The sequence below is a fragment of the Schistocerca americana genome, chromosome 7 (assembly GCF_021461395.2).
Source record: "Schistocerca americana isolate TAMUIC-IGC-003095 chromosome 7, iqSchAmer2.1, whole genome shotgun sequence".
NCBI classification, from domain to species: Eukaryota; Metazoa; Arthropoda; class Insecta; order Orthoptera; family Acrididae; genus Schistocerca; species Schistocerca americana.
The window spans coordinates 152357036-152377745 of record NC_060125.1 but is presented as its reverse complement, the minus strand read 5'-3'; the positions used below and the strand labels follow the sequence as shown (position 1 = coordinate 152377745).

General features: G+C 45.2%; 1 protein-coding gene across 1 annotated transcript in view; it reads right to left on the bottom strand.

The window, feature by feature from the left end:
* Nucleotides 1–20710, bottom strand: part of LOC124622010 (semaphorin-2A-like) — a 766524-nt gene that overhangs the window by 512846 nt on the left and 232968 nt on the right. The window lies entirely within an intron of this gene.

Below are 20710 nucleotides of genomic sequence, written 5' to 3'. Positions count from 1 at the left end.
GGTCATCCACGGATCCAATGGAGCTCGTGCAAGGCACCATGACGGCCAAGAAGTATCGTACGCTGGTTGCAGACTACATACACGCCTTCAAGACGATAACGTTTCCCGCCGGATGTGGCATTTTCCAGCAAAATAATGCGCCGTGTCACAAGGCCAGAAATACGAGGGTCACTCCAAAAAAATGGACACTATTTTTTTTAATCCATATTTTATTCTACATGTTTGAAAGTTTTACAGTGTGTAGACACATCCTTTAGGAACAATATTTTCATTTCTCCACATAATTGCCATCCCTCTCAACTGCCTTACGCCATCTTCGAACCAGTGCCTGTACACCAGCGCGGTAAAATTCTGGTCCAACCTGTTGGCAGCGTGCACAAGGGAGTTATCATCTTCAAACCTTGTTCCACGAAGAGAGTCTTTCAGTTTCCCAAAGAGATGGTAGTCACATGGAGCCAGGTCAGGACTGTAAGGCCAGTGTTTCAGTGTTGTCCATCCGAGTTTTGTGACTGTCAACATCCTGGGAACCCACCTGGCACAAACCTTTTTTAACGCCAATACTTTCAGTATTTTGCAAACACTTCCTTCCGCCATGCCAACGTAGTGTGACAATTCGTTTACTGTGATGCGTCTGTCACCAGTCACCAATGCGTTAACTCTCTGCACATCGTCTGGAGTGTGTGCAGTACGAGGCCTGGCGCTGCGAGGACAATCCTCAATATTGCCGTGCCCGCTTTCATCACGTAACCTGCTTGCGATCGACAGCAGCATCTCCATACACCTTTTTCAATCTCTTGTGGATGAAACTTCCTGGCAGATTAAAACTGTGTGCCCGACCGAGACTCGAACTCGGGACCTTTGCCTTTCGCGGGCAAGTGCTCTACCATCCGAGCTACCGAAGCACGACTCACGCCCGGTCCTCACAGCTTTACTTCTGCCAGTATCTCGTCTCCTACCTTCCAAACTTTACAGAAGCTCTCCCGCGAACCTTGGAGAACTAGCACTCTTGAAAGAAAGGATACAGCGGAGACATGGCTTAGCCACAGCCTGGGGGATGTTTCCCACTGTCTCGTTTTCACAGCACACGAATTCTCAGACAGCACGTTGATTCTGACGAACGTCAAGTGTAGCAGCCATCTTGAAGACATGCTGTGACGGCGCCACTCACGGGAACAGATTCAACTAAGTTTGAAAACAAGCGGGAAGGATGTATCTACACACTGTAAGATATTCACACATGTAGAATGAAAACTGTGTTTTTACAAAAATAGTGTGCATTTCTTTTGGAGTGACCCACGTATGATGGAGTGGTTCGAGGAACACAGTGGTGAGTCTAAATGATGTTCTGGCTCCCCTACTCGCCAAATCTGAACCCCCTCTCCCCAGAATTTATGGGGTTTTTGTGTGCTGATGTGATGTCAACTCTCTCTAGCGACCTACCCCGGCTGCCTGCTTCCATGCCACGACGCGTCGCCAAAGGTGGACATGCTGTATATCATGTCATAACGTTCTGGCTGATCAGTGTCGATACGCAATACAATCAAAAAGATGACATTACGGACAAGCTGACCTCCTTGCTGTCCTGCTATAATTCTTCCTCATTTTCACTGTGGACAGCAATGTCGCAGGACACCTTATCATTGATATTCTTCCGCTGTGAACCTTAAACCCACTCACGACGTTTTCTTTCATTTCCGTTAATGCTTCTACGACGGACGAATCGAACAATCAGAGACAAGTGCGGCATCCCACCGTTACGCTCTTTTCGATTCGATCATTTCTCTTTTTGCCTCCCATTACTTTTGCTCGTGTTTAGGATTATCACTACGAAAGCGCAAGCGCACTTCTCACTACCTTTTCAGAAATTGCGAACAGTGCGGGATGGAACAGTGCCGTCAGAAAGCACCCTGTACCACGCACCTCACAGCCTCCTGCTGGCTGCGAGTTACAGTCGCATGTAACCAGGCCACTCGTTCACGCGTGGTGCTGCTGGCTTACTGCATTGGAGCTTGCAGTCAATTTTAAGTTACACCGTCGCAGTTGACTCGTTGGAGAGAGAGAGAAAGAAAGAGAGAGAGAGAGCGTGGCCTTGACGGGAGACGGGCCTCTGACTGACGTCAAGTTACACCGTCACAGTTGACTCGTTGGAGAGAGAGCGAGAGAGAGAGAGAGAGAGAGAGAGAGAGAGAGGCCTTGACGTGATACGGGCTCCTGACTGACGTTCCATTAGGCGTGCGCGGTTCGCTGCTCGTCGCAGTAGGTGCTCCGTCTGCGCGCGGCGCGACAGCCGGAGGCGCGCTGGGCTGAGGGCAGGAAATATTTACAGCGGCGCGCACTGTCCGGCGAGCAAACAGCGCCCGGTAATGAATAAATGTAATTACAAGCGCCCGACGCTCCTGGCCGTAGGTGGCGGACGAGTTCTCAGCGCAACTTCGTCTAGCTGACAAACATGTGCTCTGCGAAGCCGAACAGAGCGTACGGAGAGCAATCCGAAAAGCGGTCAACGAACTACGAAGTAAAATTTTGACAACAGATCTCACTGATAATCCTAAGAACTTCTAACGGTCTGGTCAAATTCGCCTACTTGTTCGCCGGTGAAGTATTAATTCTAACAGCAGAAATGGAGTGACGTACTGAACGTGTTTGCTGAATGAGGGGAAAAGAGCTACAGGCGAAGGAAAGTACTTTTATTAACTGGTTTTGGAAAATCTGCTATTTTGTATCCCGCTTGGAAGGCGGTGCGTGGGTCTGCCCCTAAAAGGTTGGCCGAATGAAGGAAGCGGGTAGGAGCAGGTGAGGTAAAACACGTCGGTACTGGAAGTAAGTAAAAGGGGTTTACTGGTGCATGAATACATACAGAGGCATACATAACTTTGTACAGATGAGCACGTAGGTGCCAAGTCTCTATACGAAGCTAAGTCCGTCTGCTCTTGATGAACTGAGAAAGTGGAGCTGCGCTCGGAGAGCTGCACAGTGGCGGCTAGAGGGCGCTGAGGTCGGCGAAGGTCTTCCGCTCTCGTAGTGCCAACCTACGAACGGGCACCTACGCTGTTGCATCGTTGCACACCACATGTTACATGTTAACATCGTCTGTGTCGCACCCAGATGTACGCTCCAGGGAAAGGAGTAGTAGTGTGACGGAGGAATAGCTAACGCAGGAAGAGAGAGGTCACGAACCAGCCTTTGTTCTGCATCCATTTCTTACTGACGTATTTTTTGTTTGCACCTGGCCAGATGGTGTTAATACTGAATGACTTAATGTACACTACTGGCCATCAAAATTGCTACACCAATAAGAAATGCGGATGATAAAGAGGTATTCATTGGACATATATATTATACTAGAACTGACATGTCATTACATTTTCACTCAATTTGGGTGCATAGATCCTGAGAAATCAGTACCCACAACAACCACCTCTGGCCGTAATAACGGCCTTGATACGCCTGGGCATTCAGTCAAACAGCGCTTGGATGGCGTGCACAGGTACAGCTGCCCATGTAGCTTCAACTCGATACCACAGTTCATCTAGAGTAGTGAATGGCGTATTGTGACAAGCCAGTTGCACGGCCACCATTGACAAGACGTTTTCAGTTGGTGAGAGATCTGGAGAATGTGCTGTCCAGGGCAGCAGTCGAACATTTTTTGTATCCAGAAATACCCGTACAGGACCTGCAACACGCGGTCGTGCACTATCCTGCTGAAATGTAGGGTTTCGCAGGGATCGAATGAAGGGTAGAGCCACGGGTCGAAACACATCTGAAATGTAACAGCCACTGTTCAAAGTGCCATCAACGCGAAACAAGAGGTGACCGAGACGTGTAACAAATGGCACCCCATACCATCACGCGGGGTGATACGCTAGTATGGCGATGACGAATACATGCTTCCAATCTGCGTTCACTGCGATGTCGCCAAACACAGATGCGACCATCATGATGCTGTAAACAGAACCTGGATTTATCAGAAAAAATGATGTTTTGCCATTCGTGCACCCAGGTTAGTCGTGAGTACACCATCGCATGCGCTCCTGTCTGTGATGCAGGGTCAAGGGTAACCGCAGCCATGGTCTCCGAGCTGACAGTCCATGCTGCTACAAACGTCTTTGAACTGTTCGTGCAGACGGTTGTTGTCTTGCAAACGTCCCCATCTGTTGAGTCAGGGATCGAGATGCGGCTGCACGATCCGTTACAGCCATGCGGATAAGATGCGTGTCATCTCGACTGCTAGTGATATGAGGCCGTTGGGATCCAGCACGGCGTTCCGTATTACGCTCCTGAAGCCATCGATTCCATATTCTGCTAACAGTCATTGGATCTCGACCAACGCGAGCAGCAATGTCGCGATACGATAAACCGCAATCGCGATAGGCTATAATCCGACCTTTATCAAAGTCGGAAACGTGATGGTACGCACTGCTCCTCCTTACAGGGGGCATCACAACAACGTTTCACCAGGCAACGCCGGTGAACTGCTGTTTGTGTATGAGAAATCTGTTGGAAACTTTCGTCATGTCAGCACATTGCAGGTGTCGCCACCGGCGCCAGCCTTGTGTGAATGCTCTGAAAAGGTAATCATTAGCATATCACAGCATGTTCTTCCTGTCGGTTAAATTTCCCGTCTGTAGCACGTCATCTTCGTGGTGTAGCAATTTTAATGGCCAGTAGTGTAAATGCCATTTAGCGTTCAGATATAACGAGGTGCAGTGGAGACTGGATAGAATTGTAAGTTCCTATGGGACCAGAGGTCATCAGTCCCTAGTCTTACACGCTACTTAACCTAACTTAAACTAACTTACGCTAAGGATAACACACACACCCATGCTCGAGGGAGGACTCGAACCTGCCACTGGGGAGCGGCGCCAACCGTGGCAAGGCGCCCCAGTTACCGTTCTTGTTTCGGCAGAGCACACTGTTGTGTACGACTTCCTGCACAACACCAAGGACAAGTGAGCTACTGGGTGGTGCGGCAATTGTCTTCGGAGGAAAGCTGGACAGGAGCAGAAACGATTAGCGAACAAGATAACACAGCAACGAACTAAGACTCATTACAAATGATGCAACAAGTACCAAAATGCAGCATCATACTGTCTAGCAGGATGAGACTCTCTGAACAAAAGCACGGCCTAGTAGGTGTTGAAGCGAAGTGTCTCCGAGCTAGGGTGGGCCGAACAGCTGCTGCCAACCATCGCACATCGCGGCGGGAGAAGGCGCTCGAAGTACAGAGGCGCCGTAGGTGTGGCTCTTTGGTCGCGCTCCACTGGGCCCGCCCCACCCGTGCGACTGCTGTCAGCGTCGACCCGTAACTTGCAGTTCCGTTATCAATATGACGACGCCCATTGGGAGGAGTTTTCTGACGAAGTTCTCAGATGATTCAGCTTTATTTCGTGATACGATCAGATTAACAATCCTTACATTACCAGTTTCAATTGTATCAAACTGTCGTCCTCAGATCAGTGTACAGCACTGTGGTGACAGCCTCGTTGAGGACTTCACACTGTAACTCAACGTTTTATCCTCAAAACTGACAACACAGTAAGTGTGAGGGTCACTGAAGAAATAATCTTCCATAAGTTTTTTCTCCCCCCCCCCCCCCCCCCCCCATGAACCATGGACCTTGGCGTTGGTGGTGAGGCTTGCGTGCCTCAGCGATACAGATAGCCGTACCGTAGGTGCAGCCACAATGGAGGGGTATCTGTTGAGAGGCCAGACAAACGTGTGGTTCCTGAAGAGGGGCAGCAGCCCTTTCAGTAGTTGCAAGGGCAACAGTCTGGATGATTGACTGATCTGGCCTCGTAACAATAACCAAAACGGCCTTGCTGTGCTGGTACTGCGAACGGCTGAAAGCAAGGGGAAACTACAGCCGTAATTTTTCCCGAGGGCATGCAGCTTTGCTGTATGATTACATGATGATGGCGTCCTCTTGGGTAAAATATTCCGGAGGTAAAATAGTCCCCCATTCGGATCTCCGGGCGGGGACTACTCAAGAGGATGTCGTTATCAGGAGAAAGAAAACTGGCGTTCTACGGATCGGAGCGTGGAATGTCAGATCCCTTAATCGGGCAGGTAGGTTAGAAAATTTAAAAAGGGAAATGGATAGGTTGAAGTTAGATATAGTGGGAATTAGTGAAGCTCGGTGGCAGGAGGAACAAGACTTCTGGTCAGGTGACTACAGGGTTATAAACACAAAATCAAATAGGGGTAATGCAGGAGTAGGTTTAATAATGAATAGGAAAATAGGAATGCGGGTAAGCTACTACAAACAGCATAGTGAACGCATTATTGTGGCCAAGATAGATACGAAGCCCACGCCTACTACAGTAGTACAAGTTTATATGCCAACTAGCTCTGCAGATGACGAAGAAATTGAAGAAATGTATGATGAAATAAAAGAAATTATTCAGATTGTGAAGGGAGACGAAAATTTAATAGTCATGGGTGACTGGAATTCGAGTGTAGGAAATGGGAGAGAAGGAAACATAGTAGGTGAATATGGATTGGGGGACAGAAATGAAAGAGGAAGCCGCCTGGTCGAATTTTGCACAGAGCATAACATAATCATAACTAACACTTGGTTTAAGAATCATGAAAGAAGGTTGTATACATGGAAGAACCCTGGAGATACTAAAAGGTATCAGATAGATTATATAATGGTAAGACAGAGATTTAGGAACCAAGTTTTAAATTGTAAGACATTTCCAGGGGCAGATGTGGACTCTGACCACAATCTATTGGTTATGACCTGTAAATTAAAACTGAAGAAACTGCAAAAAGGTGGGAATTTAAGGAGACGGGACCTGGATAAACTAAAAGAACCAGAGGTTGTACAGAGATTCAGGGAGAGCATAAGGGAGCAATTGACAGGAATGGGGGAAATAAATACAGTAGAAGAAGAATGGGTAGCTTTGAGAGATGAAGTAGTGAAGGCAGCAGAGGATCAAGTAGGTAAAAAGACGAGGGCTAGTAGAAATCCTTGGGTAACAGAAGAAATATTGAATTTGATTGATGAAAGGAGAAAATATAAAAATGCAGTAAGTGAAACAGGCAAAAAGGAATACAAACGTCTCAAAAATGAGATCGACAGGAAGTGCAAAATGGCTAAGCAGGGATGGCTAGAGGACAAATGTAAGGATGTAGAGGCCTATCTCACTAGGGGTAAGATAGATACCGCCTACAGGAAAATTAAAGAGACCTTTGGAGATAAGAGAACGACTTGTATGAATATCAAGAGCTCAGATGGAAACCCAGTTCTAAGCAAAGAAGGGAAAGCAGAAAGGTGGAAGGAGTATATAGAGGGTCTATACAAGGGCGATGTACTTGAGGACAATATTATGGAAATGGAAGAGGATGTAGATGAAGATGAAATGGGAGATATGATACTGCGTGAAGAGTTTGACAGAGCACTGAAAGACCTGAGTCGAAACAAGGCCCCCGGAGTAGACAATATTCCATTGGAACTATTGACGGCCGTGGGAGAGCCAGTCCTGACAAAACTCTGCCATCTGGTGAGCAAGATGTATGAAACAGGCGAAATACCCTCAGACTTCAAGAAGAATATAATAATTCCAATCCTAAAGAAAGCAGGTGTTGACAGATGTGAAAATTACCGAACTATCAGCTTAATAAGTCACAAATGGTTCAAATGGCTCTGAGCACTATGCGACTTAACTTCTGAGATCATCAGTCGCCTAGAACTTAGAACTAATTAAACCTAACTAACCTAAGGACATCACACACATCCATGCCCGAGGCAGGATTCGAACCTGCGACCGTAGCGATCACGCGGTTCCAGACTGAAGCGCCTTTAACCGCACGGCCACACCGGCCGGCTTACTAAGTCACAGCTGCAAAATACTAACACGAATTCTTTACAGACGAATGGAAAAACTAGTAGGAGCCAACCTCGGGGAAGATCAGTTTGGATTCCGTAGAAACACTGGAACACGTGAGGCAATACTGACCTTACGACTTATCTTAGAAGAAAGATTAAGGAAAGGCAAACCTACGTTTCTAGCATTTGTAGACTTAGAGAAAGCTTTTGACAATGTTGACTGGAGTACTCTCTTTCAAATTCTAAAGGTGGCAGGGGTAAAATACAGGGAGCGAAAGGCTATTTACAATTTGTACAGAAACCAGATGGCAGTTATAAGAGTCGAGGGACATGAAAGGGAAGCAGTGGTTGGGAAGGGAGTAAGACAGGGTTGTAGCCTCTCCCCGATGTTGTTCAATCTGTATATTGAGCAAGCAGTAAAGGAAACAAAAGAAAAATTCGGAGTAGGTATTAAAATTCATGGAGAAGAAATAAAAACTTTGAGGTTCGCCGATGACATTGTAATTCTGTCAGAGACAGCAAAGGACTTGGAAGAGCAGTTGAATGGAATGGACAGTGTCTTGAAAGGAGGATATAAGATGAACATCAACAAAAGCAAAACAAGGATAATGGAATGTAGTCTAATTAAGTCGGGTGATGCTGAGGGAATTAGATTAGGAAATGAGGCACTTAAAGTAGTAAAGGAGTTTTGCTATTTGGGGAGCAAAATAACTGATGATGGTCGAAGTAAAGAGGATATAAAATGTAGGCTGGCAATGGCAAGGAAAGCGTTTCTGAAGAAGAGAAATTTGTTAACATCCAGTATTGATTTAAGTGTCAGGAAGTCATTTCTGAAAGTATTCGTATGGAGTGTAGCCATGTATGGAAGTGAAACATGGACGATAAATAGTTTGGACAAGAAGAGAATAGAAGCTTTCGAAATGTGGTGCTACAGAAGAATGCTGAAGATAAGGTGGGTAGATCACATAACTAATGAGGAAGTATTGAATAGGATTGGGGAGAAGAGAAGTTTGTGGCACAACTTGACCAGAAGAAGGGATCGGTTGGTAGGACATGTTCTGAGGCATCAAGGGATCACCAATTTAGTATTGGAGGGCAGCGTGGAGGGTAAAAATCGTAGAGGGAGACCAAGAGATGAATACACTAAGCAGATTCAGAAGGATGTAGGTTGCAGTAGGTACTGGGAGATGAAAAAGCTTGCACAGGATAGAGTAGCATGGAGAGCTGCATCAAACCAGTCTCAGGACTGAAGACCACAACAACAACAACAAGTTTTTTCTCAGAGAGAGTTTGAATCGTCTTCTGCATTTACTATTTTTTTTACATCGTCTCAATCACGTTCTGTATAACAGCATGTAGCCCCTGTTGGTAAAAGCTCTTGTCCTCTGTTTGTAGCCACGTTTTCATAGCATGAACTAAGATCTCATTATCTTCAAAGAGTATCCAACGTAGACAATACTTAAATGGTCCAAAAGATAGAAGTCTGAGGTCGCCAGAACTGGGCTATCGCGTAGATGAAGCAATAATCTCCAGTCCAATTTGGTGAAATGTTTTCGGATTCAGCGACTCATCTGTGGGCGGCCAGTGTCGTGTTGAAGCAAGATTTAAATCTGATTGTTTCATTAAATGATAAAAAATAACAAATATGATTCTCACATGAGAATTGGTCACCGGCTTAGGATATAAAGAACACGGAGAAGATACAAAGAAGAACAAGTGCTTTCGTAACATTATCAAGAGAGAGAGTGTCACGCAGATGCTCATATACCTCCAGTGGCAGACTTTAGAAGAGAGAAGTTATGTATCGTGGAGCAGGCTACTGTTAAAATTTCGGGAATACGTGAAAATACTTTCCCAGAATAGTCGAGCCACATATTACTTCCCCTCGTTCCTATAACATATACCTCTTGAAATCACCATGGAGACGCGAATTACATTCCACCACACACAGTAATGTGCGTTATGGGGGTAGGTGTAGAAAATTAAACCTGTCAGTGGTTGCTCTCCATTTCCCCCAAACACCACAGACGCTGTCTTCTGACGATCACGCCTGAGACAACAGATATAGCAGAAAGATTGACTCAGCTATGTCCCTGAGATACGAAAAAGTAAACAGGTTCTAGCTTCGTTCCAGCACATACATGTATCTCAAGGAGATTTTTTTTTTCAGCGGATGCTAGGCTGGAGAATAAAGATGGTTATCTCTGTAACATCACACAGGCGTGTTTAAACCGTATTCTTATTATTGTTATGCCGTGGTTACTAGATATCAAGACCGAGCGAGGTGACGCAGTGGTTAGACACTGGACTCGCACACGGGAGGACGACGGTTCAATCCCGCGTCCGGCCATCCTGATTTAGATTTTCCGTGATTTCCCTAAATCATTCCAGGCAAATGCCGGGATGGGCCTCTGAAAGGGCACGGCCGACTTCCTTCCCCATCCTTCCCTAATCCGATGAGACCGATGGCCACGCTGTCTGGTCTCCTTCCCCAAACAACCAACCAACCAACTAGATATCAACAATCATAAACACACTATGGAGTTCGTAGCCTATGAAGTGGAACTAGCGGCAAATTCGGCGGTGGTGTTACAGCAAGCTGCTTGTTGTACGAGGATTATGTCAGTCATTATGCGCCTCCCTCATATGTCACTTAACATGTAAAAAATGTCCACTCATAGACTGCAGCTAATTTACTTCCGTACCGTTTGCCAAAAGAAGTGATTTCACCCTCGAACGGCAAGAACATAGCTCTTTAGTCGCTTTTCCGAACCTAGGCAGCCCAAACCTGCAATTCTGCCACGATTCCGTGTCAGCTATTCTTTCACCTTGTATAGTTCCTTGTCATAACTGGAGACTTATAATTTTCCTTTGATTAGAATTTTTAACTATTGCGAAGGCATTTACGCCACAGTGTTGCCTCGAGTAGTAGCATATAGACTATAGGATCGGAGTAAGAAGCTATTCCCACGGTTAACCGCAGCCTGAGCAGTCGATAACGTGTGTCATTGGAGATACAGTGATTATGGCAAGTCGGTGGTGTGAGGAGGAGCGACTGTCTACATTAGAAGATATCTTACAGCTCACATACAGACTGGAGATGACAACAAGATAAGCGCCAAGTATCAGAAACTTTAAACAAAATATTAATAATACTCGTTTTTCATAAACAAATGCCTTAGAGAGTCTGTAAGTAAATGTGACATTATTCCTATGAGCAAACTTCGAGTTTTGTCTGATAAACAACAGGGACAAAGTCACCGAGTGTACGTGGAATAACAAAACGTTACGATGTTGTATAGCAGATTTTGCAGCTTTCCGTGTCACTCAGATGGCTCTTAAACACGATCCAGCCGAGATCTCCTTGTGGTTCACGGTCTTAATACTTTCCATTTCCAAGTTAATTTTATCGAGATCTCCTTGTGGTTCACGGTCTTAATACTTTCCATTTCCAAGTTAATTTTATCGAGATCTCCTTGTGGTTCACGGTCTTAATACTTTCCATTTCCAAGTTAATTTTATCGAGATCTCCTTGTGGTTCACGGTCTTAATACCTTCCATTTCCAAGTTAATTTTATCGAGATCTCCTTGTGGTTCACGGTCTTAATACTTTCCATTTCCAAGTTAATTTTATCGAGATCTCCTTGTGGTTCACGGACTTAATACTTTCCATTTCCAAGTTAATTTTATTAGTTGTAACCAGAAGCGGATTTATGTAAATTCACGATCTTTTTTTTTTTAATAAGTTGACCGTATGGCACCTCTATTTTTCATTATTTATCGTAATCCATAATCCTATCAGGAGCCACACTTTGTCAGATTACGGCATAACAGCGCTACCGACTGCATAATGGAGCAACTAGCAGAAGCTCTAAATGCTTACGGGACAGGTTAATTCATAGATGGACTGGGCGCACCTTGCCACTCCTCAGTAACATGGGTTTTCTCGGCATATCCGCGAATACGAACACACGGCAGTAATGTGACTGCCCACGGGCGAAGTGTTTACTTCTAAGCAACAACGTTAGGGACAAAGTGTACGGGGGATGGTTTTTTTTGGTCATCAGTCTACTGACTGGTTTGATGCGGCCCGCCACGAATTCCTTTCTTGTGCTAAACTCTTCATCTCAGAGTAGCACCATTTGATGGATATACTCCTATCTCTGCCTTCCTCTACAGTTTTTGCCCTCTACAGCTCCCTCTAGTACCATGGAAGTCATTCCCTCATGTCTTAGCAGATGTCCTATCATCCTGTCCCTTCTCCTTATCAGTGTTTTCCACATATTCCTTTCCTCTCCGATTCTGCGTAGAACCTCCTCATTCCTTACCTTATCAGTCAACCTAATTTTCAACATTCGTCTATAGCACCACATCTCAAATGCTTCGATTCTCTTCTGTTCCGGTTTTCCCACAGTCCATGTTTCACTAGCATACAATACTGTACTCCAGAAGTACATCCTCAGAAATTTCTTCCTCAAATTAAGGCCGGTATTTGATATTAGTAGACTTCTCTTGGCCAGAAATGCCTTTTGTGCCATAGCGAGTCTGCTTTTGATGTCCTCCTTGCTCTGTGCGTCATTGGTTATTTTACTGCCTAGGTAGCAGAATTCCTTAACTTCATTGACTTCGTGACCATCAATCCTGATGTTAAGTTTCTCGCTGTTCTCATTTCTACTACTTCTCACTACTTTCGTCTTTTTCCGATTTACTCTCAAACCATACTGTATACTCATTAGACTGTTCATTCCGTTCAGCAGATCATTTAATTCTTCTTCACTTTCACTCAGGACAGCAATGTCATCAGGGAATCGTATCACTGATATTCTTTCACCTTGTATTTTATTTCCACTCCTGAACCTTTCTTTTATTTCCATCATTGCTTCCTCGATGTACGGATTGAAGAGTAGGGGCGAAAGGCTACAGCCTTGTCTTAGACCCTTCTTAATACGAGCACTTCGTTCTTGATTGTCCACTCTTATTATTCCCTCTTGGTTGTTGTAAATATTGTATATGACCCGTCTCTCCCTGTAGCTTACCCCTACTTTTTTCAGAATTTCGAACAGCTTCCACCATTTTACATTGTCGAACGCTTTTTCCAGGTCGACAAATCCTATGAAAGTGTCTTGATTTTTCTTTAGCCTTGCTTCCATTTTTAGCCGTAACGTCAGAATTGCCTCTCTCGTCCCTTTACTTTTCCTAAAACCAAACTGATCGTCACCTAGCGTATTCTCAATTTTCTTTTCCATTCTTCTGTATATTATTGTTGTAAGCAGCTTCGATGCATGAGCTGTTAAGCTGATTGTGCGATAATTCTCGCACTTGACAGCTCTTTCCGTCTTCGAAATTGTGTGGATGATGCTTTTCCGAAAGTCAGACGGTATGTCGCCAGACTCATATATTCTGCACACCAACGTGAATAGTCGTTTTGTTGCCACTTTCCCCAATGATTTTAGAAATTCTGATGGAATGTTATCTATCCCTTCTGCCTTATTTGACCGTAAGTCCTCCAAAGCTCTTTTAAATTCCGATTCTAATACTGGATCCCCTATCTCTTCTAAATCGACTCCTGTTTCTTCTTCTATCACATCAGACAAATCTTCACCCTCATAGAGGCTTTCAATGTATTCTTTCCACCTATCTGCTCTCTCCTCTGCATTTAACAGTGGAATTCCCGTTGCACTCTTAATGTTGCCACCGTTGCTTTTAATGTCACCAAAGGTTGTTTTGACTCTCCGTCCGACAATCATATCTTTTTCGATGTCTCCACATTTTTCCTGCAGCCATTTCGTCTTAGCTTCCCTGCACTTCCTATTTATGTCATTCCTCAGCGACTCGTATTTCTGTATTCCTGATTTTCCCGGAACTTCCTCCTATCATCAATCAACTGAAGTATTTCTTCTGTTACCCATGGTTTCTTCGCAGCTACCTTCTTTGTACCTATGTTTTCCCTCCCAACTTCTGTGATGGCCCTTTTTAGAGATGTCCATTCCTCTTCAACTGTACTGCCTACTGCGCTTTTCCTTATTGCTATATCTATAGCGTTAGAGAACTTCAAACGTATCTCGTCATTCCTTAGTACTTCCGTATCCCACTTCTTTGCGCATTGATTCTTCCTGACTAATGTCTTGAACTTCAGCCTACTCTTCATCACTACTATATTGTGATCTGAGTCTATATCTGCTCCTGGGTACGCCTTACAATCCAGTATCTGATTCCGGAATCTCTGTCTGACCATGATGTAATCTAATTGAAATCTTCCCGTATCTCCCGGCCTTTTCCAAGTATACCTCCTCCTCTTGTGATTCTTGAACAGGGTATTCGCTATTACTAGCTGAAACTTGTTACAGAACTCAATTAGTCTTTCTCCTCTTTCATACCTTGTCCCAAGCCCATATTCTCCTGTAACCTTTTCTTCTACTCCTTCCCCTACAACTGCATTCCAGTCGCCCATGACTATTAGATTTTCGTCCCCCTTTACATACTGCATTACACTTTCAATAGCCGGCCGCGGTGGTCTAGCGGTTCACGCGCTCAGTCCGAAATCGCGCGACTACTACGGTCGCAGGTTCGAATCCTGCCTCGGGCATGGATGTGTGTGATGTCCTTAGGTTAGTTAGGTTTAAGTAGTTCTAAGTTCTAGGGGACTGATGACCGCAGATGTTAAGTCCCATAGTGCTCAGAGCCATTTTGAACCCTTTCAATATCCTCATACACTTTCTCTATCTGTTCATCTTCAGCTTGCGACGTCGGCATGTAAACCTGAACTATCGTTGTCGGTGTTGGACTGCTGTCGATTCTGATTAGAACAATCCGGTCGCTGAACTAAAAAAAATGGCTCTGAGCACTATGGGACTCAACTGCTGTGGTCATAAGTCCCCTAGAACTTAGAACTACTTAAACCTAACTAACCTAAGGACATCACACACATCCATGCCCGAGGCAGGATTCGAACCTGCGACCGTAGCGGTCGTGCGGTTCCAGACTGTAGCGCCTTTAACCGCTTGGCTACTCCGGCCGGCAGGTCGCTGAACTGTTCACAGTAACACACCCTCTGCCCTACCTTCCTATTCATAACGAATCCTACACCTGTTATACCATTTTCTGCTGCTGTTGGTATTACCCGAAACTCATCTGACCAGAAATCCTTGTCTACCTTCCACTTCACTTCACTGACCCCTACTATATCTAGATTGAGCCTTTGCATTTCCCTTTTCAGATTTTCTAGTTTCCCTACCACGTTCAAGCTTCTGACATTCCACGCCCCGACTCGTAGAACGTTATCCTTTCGTTGATTATTCAATCTTTCTCTCATGGTAACCTCCCTCTTGGCAGACCTCTCCCGGAGATCCGAGTGGGGGACTATTCCGGAATCTTTTGGCAATGGAGAGATCATCATGACACTTCTTCAATTACAGGCCACATGTCCTGTGGATACACGTTACGTGTCTTTAATGCAGTGGTTTCCATTGCCTTCTGCATCCTCATGTCGTTGATCATTGCTGATTCTTCCGCCTTTAGGGGCAATTTCCCACCCCTAGGACAAGAGAGTGCGCTGAACTTCTATCCGATCCTCCGCCCTCTTTGACAAGGCCGTTGGCAGAATGAGGCTGACTTCTTATGCCGGAAGTCTTCGGCAAACTGAATCTGTCTGTTGACGATATCGTAAACTTCCTCCTACCGTCGTGAGGACATACGAAGGCGTATGGTGGCAAGAAATAACAAATATTACGTGACGCGACACCCAACAGCGTCATTCGCCAGTTCTACCTGCCGCTCGCTTTGAACATTTAGCGGTAATCTGGCGCGTTTAGTGACAGCCACGTTGTTGCTACAGTGTTCACAGACGATGTCAGTAAAGCAACATGCCAAAAGTTAACACCATTGCCACCGTCTGGTATGAATCAAGTTCGCAAACGTGCTATCGAAGTAATAGAGGGAGATTGACAGGCAGAATCAGGAGAGAGGGGTGGTTGTGGTAGGAGGAGGAGAGAGGGAAAGGGATAGGAGAACTAGCTGACGTCCCTCTCTCTGCCTTTCACCGTTGGTGCTCCATATGTGACGACAGTAGTCCCGAGTGTGTGTGTTGGATGGAGGGGCGAGGGGAGGGAAGAGGAGAGCAAAAGTGGGATAGGAGCGCTCTCTGTCTCTCTCTCTCTCCTCTCTCTCTGTCTCTCTCTCTCTCTATTACAGATGTGAAGCCAGTCGTGCAAAATGTGTGGTGTACTGTACGCCATAGTAGGACGAAAGGCACAATGTCACGCTTTATGTGCCGATATGACAGCGTCTGAAGAAGCGCTACGCAAATGGCATCTCTACTACAGCAGGATCGTTCCTTGAAAAGTGTAGGTCTTGTTACGTCACACAGCTCACATCATCAAGCCTTCGCATCATATGGTGTCATATTCAGGTGTATCCGGTTTTATTGTCTTCGTGTTAAGACTTCAACGTAAATTGCAGAAATGTTACGTGCGCAACCATGAAACGACCCAACGGTTAAGCAATCTCTGCGAGAATCTAGAAAGCTGCATACTAAATTTCTTATCGGAAATAATTGTTCCATATTTGATACAAACTGAGGAAGTAAACATTTCATTGACGCTTGGTTTCTAAGCTTAGCACGATTTATTTTCCTGTTTTGCGAAAATTGTTAAGTCGTGGATCTACAAGCTGTATCACCTAAAACGTGCACCGCAAATATTGCACAAGATAAAGTGCTAATAATGTTCGGTTTTCACAGAAAGGACCGATTGTCAGGGGGTCGTAATATTAGCCAATGAATTGTAATAATAGAAAGTGTATTTTTTGTGCAAACATAAACTTTTCTGAATGGAACTATGTCAATTGACATTAACAGATTGAAAGTGGGGTAAATTAGAGTGTCAGTGGTGTTTATTGCAGGATTCTAGTGCGAGTCGTGTAGGAGACATCGTATTTTGAAAAGTTCCTACACCAAAACTTGTACAATACCTGTGGTAGCAACACTTAAGAACAAGTGCATACACTAGTTATGTGGATTGTGAGCAGTAACGAGGCAGCTGACCATAGCAGGTAGTGTTCCGACTGACCTCTGTCAGCAGCAACAAATGCTTCCGGTCTGGTATGGAACCACTGCTGCTAGCATTTCAGCGGAGATGTCCGAGCAGGCTACAGTAATACGACGTTGCACGTCATCCGGTGTAGCTGGTATGTCCTCGTAGACAGCGTCTTTCAGCTTTCCGCACAGGAAAAATTCTACTAGCGCCAAATCCGAGGAATGGGCCGGCCGTGGTACAAGTCCTCTGCGTCCGAGATATTTGTGCGCGTTCAGTGTTCCGTCTATGATACACGGGCCTATGAGATGACGGATCACTATCCCATTCCATGGACGCTGATGTTCCACTTCATAAAACCAACAGGGATTGTCAACAGACCAATAATGCATGTTTCGGTGGTTTATCTGGTCATGACTGGTAAATGTGGCTTAACTCTGCATAATATGCACTACTGGCCATCAAAATTGGTACACCACGAAAATTTAACCGACAGGAAGAAGATGCTGTGATATGCAAATTATTAGCTTTTAAAGCAATCACACAAGGTAGGCGCCGGTGGCGACACCTACAACGTGCTGACATGAAAGTTTCCAACCGATTACTCATACACAAACAGCAGTTGACCGGCGTTGCCTGGTCAAACGTTGTTTTGATGCCGCGTGTAAGGAGGCGAAAGGCGTACCATCACGTTTCTGACTTTGGTAAAGGTCTGATTGTAGCCTATCGCGATTGCGGTTCATCGTATCGCGACATTGTTGCTCGCGTTGGTTGAGATCCAATGACAGCAGAGTATGGAATAGGTAGGTTGGGGAGGGTAATACGGAAGCCGTGCTGGATCCCAACGGCCTCATATCACTAGCAGTCCATATGACAGGCATCTTATCCACATGGCTGTAACGAATCGTGCAGCCACTTATCGATCCCTGGGTCAACCGATTGTGACGTTTGCAAGACAACAACTATCTGCACGAACAGTTCGACGACATTTGCAGCAGCATGGACTATCAGCTCGGAGACCGTGGCTGCGGTTACCCTCGACGCTGCATCAGGGACAGGAGCGCCGGCGGTGGTGTACTCAACGACGAACCTAGGTGCACGAATGACAAAACGTCATTTTTTCGGATGAATCCTGGTTCCCTTTACAGCATCATGATGGTCGCATCCGTGTTTGGCGACAGCGCGGTGAACGCACATTGGAAGCGTTTATTCGTTATCGCCATACTGGCGTATCACCCGGCGTGATGGTATGGGGTGCCATTGGTTACACGTCTCGGTCACCTCTTGTTCGCATTGACGGCACGTTGAACATTGGACGTTACATTTCATATGTGTTACGACCTGTGGCTCTTCCCTTCATTCGATCCCTGCGAAACCCTATATTTCAGCAGGATAATGTACGACCTTACGTTGCAGGTCCTGTACGGGTCTTTCTGGATACAGAAAATGTTCGACTGCTGCCCTGGCCAGCACATTCTCCAGATCTCTCACCAACAGAAAACGTCTGGTCAATGGTGGCACGAGCAACTGGCTCGTCACAATACACCAGTCACTACTCTAGATGAACTGTGGTATCGTGTTGAAGCTGCATGGGCACCTGTACCTGTACATGCCATCCAAGCTCTCTTGGCTCAACGCCCAGGCGTATCAAGGCCGCTATTACGGCCAGAGGTGGTTGTTGTGGGTACTGATTTCTCAGGATCTATGCACCCAAATTGCGTGATAATGTGTTCACATGTCAGTTGTAGTGTAATATATTTGTCCAATGAATACCCGTTTATCATCTGCATTTCTTCTTGGTGTAGCAATGTCAATGGCCAGTATTGTTGTTGGTAAGTCCCCGTAGACAGCGTCTTTCAGCTTTCCGCACAGGAAAATTTCTACTAGCGTCAAATCGGTGGAATGGGCCGGCCATGGTTCAAGCCCTCTCCGTCCGCGATATTTGTGCGCGTTCCGTCTATGATACACGGGCCCATGAGATGACGTATCATTATCCCACTCCATACGTTTACACTCCATGGACGCTGATGTTCCACTTGATAAAGCCAACAGGGATTGTCAACAGACCAACAATGCATGTTTCGGTGGTTTATCTGGTCATGACTGGTAAATGTGGCTTCACTCTACACAATATACATGATACATCTGGAGTACCACGTCTTAATGCCGACGTACAGAAGTTAACACTATTCTCAAAATCGTTTTTTGTAGCTCTTGATGGAGAGAGATGTGACCGTGATTAAACCTCTCTCGATAGAGAATGCATAGGACTCTCGACTGACTCGTGCCACTTCCTCGTGCTACTGTGCGGGATTTATCGTGAGGATTAACTGCAACAGCAGCAAGAACTTTAATTTCCCCCCTCTTCTGTCGTCACTTGCTTCCTTCTATTACGTTTCTAGTTGTTACATTACCACTTTCACGTAACTAGTTGAAGAGGTCTATAAACAACTGCAGAGATAGTTGACATCTACTGGGATATCTTGGCGCATACATCGTACAAGAACGGACCGCTTTCTTCCTGTACTCTCCACATAACATGAGCGTCGGCTTTTTCTGCATTAGCAAATCCCATCGTCCACCCATGTCCGACTGGTTCGACTGTCACACACTAACTGACTATCAAGTCGCAGTGCATTCAAGGAGCACCAACACAGACTGGCTGCAAACATATAACATCGGACCTAGCAGTTACGCGGGCACAAAAAAGCGTCGGTGATTAAACTTAACAGTGTCTCGTAAACCAGTCGCACACGAATCCTGCAACAAACGTCACTGACATTCTATTTCACACTACTTTTAGTCTGTTGACATCAGTAGACATTGTACGATTTAAAAAAGTGTTTGTTTGCATAAAAAATAGGGTCTCTAAGTATTATTACAATCTGATTATTGGCTAACAATGAGACCCGCTGACTACCACCACCTCGGGCATCAGTGTGTGTGTGTGTGTGTTGTTCTTAGCATAAGTTAGGTTAAGTAGTGTTCAGGTCTAGGGACCGAAGACCTGAGCAATTTGGTCCCTTAGGAATTCATACACCTTTGAACAAATCTCAATGGAGCAATACCTCTAAATCAAGTATTCCAGACAATCTCCAGTACGTTCTGGGGAAGCGAAAAATTTATGCGAAGTCTATCCCGCACACCCTGACTCCCGAACGAAAACAAGTACGCATGGGCGCCTGCCGCCACACACAGACACACACACACACACACACACACACACACACACACACAGGTGCGCCAGCGCACGCACATCGCAACCCCGACAAAAAGGAGACACAAGTCGAAAAACGGCACCTCGTTTGAAGTGATGCAACGTGCATGAAAAATAAAACGGAACTTAGTACCATCCACAATTACTCGACATTCAAAGGGAGATTATATTACTTGAAAATATGTCTTACAGGATTAATGCTTTACTTGAAAATATGTCTTACAGGATTGAGTTTCCTTTAATTTACGTCTATGGCCACATTCTTTTTTGTTTAACACATTAGCGGTTTCGGTCTTTAATGACCATCATCAGATCTGTTTCATCTGACGATGGTTATTAAAGACAGAACCCGTTAATCTGTTAAACAAAAAAGATTGTGACTATAGACGTAAATTAAAAGAAACTCATTACATATACGGGTCACTGTGTTTTACCGCGACGGTGTCGCAGCTTGTGTTATAGGATTGATACTTTAAGTCGGGTTTTCTCAAATTGCATTTTTCAGTTGTGTCGGGATGCGATAAAGACAAAAGTAACTTTCGCATGATGTGGTTTCTTTTTTAAAAAAATGGTTCAAATGGCTCTGAGCACTATGGGACTTAACTTCTGAGGTCATCAGTCCCCTACAACTTA